The sequence below is a fragment of the Formica exsecta genome, unplaced genomic scaffold, assembly GCF_003651465.1.
Source record: "Formica exsecta isolate Colony F162 unplaced genomic scaffold, ASM365146v1 scaffold15, whole genome shotgun sequence".
NCBI lineage: Eukaryota > Metazoa > Arthropoda > Insecta > Hymenoptera > Formicidae > Formica > Formica exsecta.
In genome coordinates, this window is record NW_021848825.1 from 2,462,310 (window position 1) to 2,463,037 (window position 728).

A 728-nucleotide genomic window follows, 5' to 3' on the forward strand; every position below is an offset into this window, starting at 1 on the left:
GACGCTCTCGACGAAACATCGATCGGTCTCGTTCGATTCTCACATCTTCGAGTGACGCAATTATGTTGCCACGATTCCTCGGTATGCGGGATAGTTCACCAGTTGCGGTTTTAGGTAAGGGCTAAGTATAGCTCTACGGCCTTTTCGCAGAGTAATTGGTCCTCGGCGAGTGCGGTCTCGCTGCTTTATTACGTAAATTGACTGGCCGAGTAAATGGCATCTCTCTCTCGAAAGCTACCACTCACGTTCATGACTTACAATTCTGTCTACTGCGTTACATGAACTAGAAGAGATTTCAAAAGTTACGCTAAATCTTTAGTAAATTTTCTTTCTCCCCTATGCTAGTCTGTCACTGATTACAAATCTTGATAGCAATCATTCTATTCTTGCTTCTACTAAATATACACAAAGCCACGAGAACAAAATTTTATCACTTCTTATGCATTTTTATAAGCAATTTATGGTTATATTAGTTAAACTATGCAGATTTGTAAATTTCTAAGATCTTTAATTAATGATTAGTAGATTGTTAATCAAATTTCATTGAAAAATGTTATCAATAGCGTTATAGTAAAATATGTTTTCTATTAGTAACTGATATGATTCGATGTCATTAATGCAATACTTTGTATACAATGTCTTCCATATAAATACAAAAATTGACATTCATGACTATCAAAATTATTATAATTATTAAGTTTAGAGATAAATATACTTCCCCATTTTTT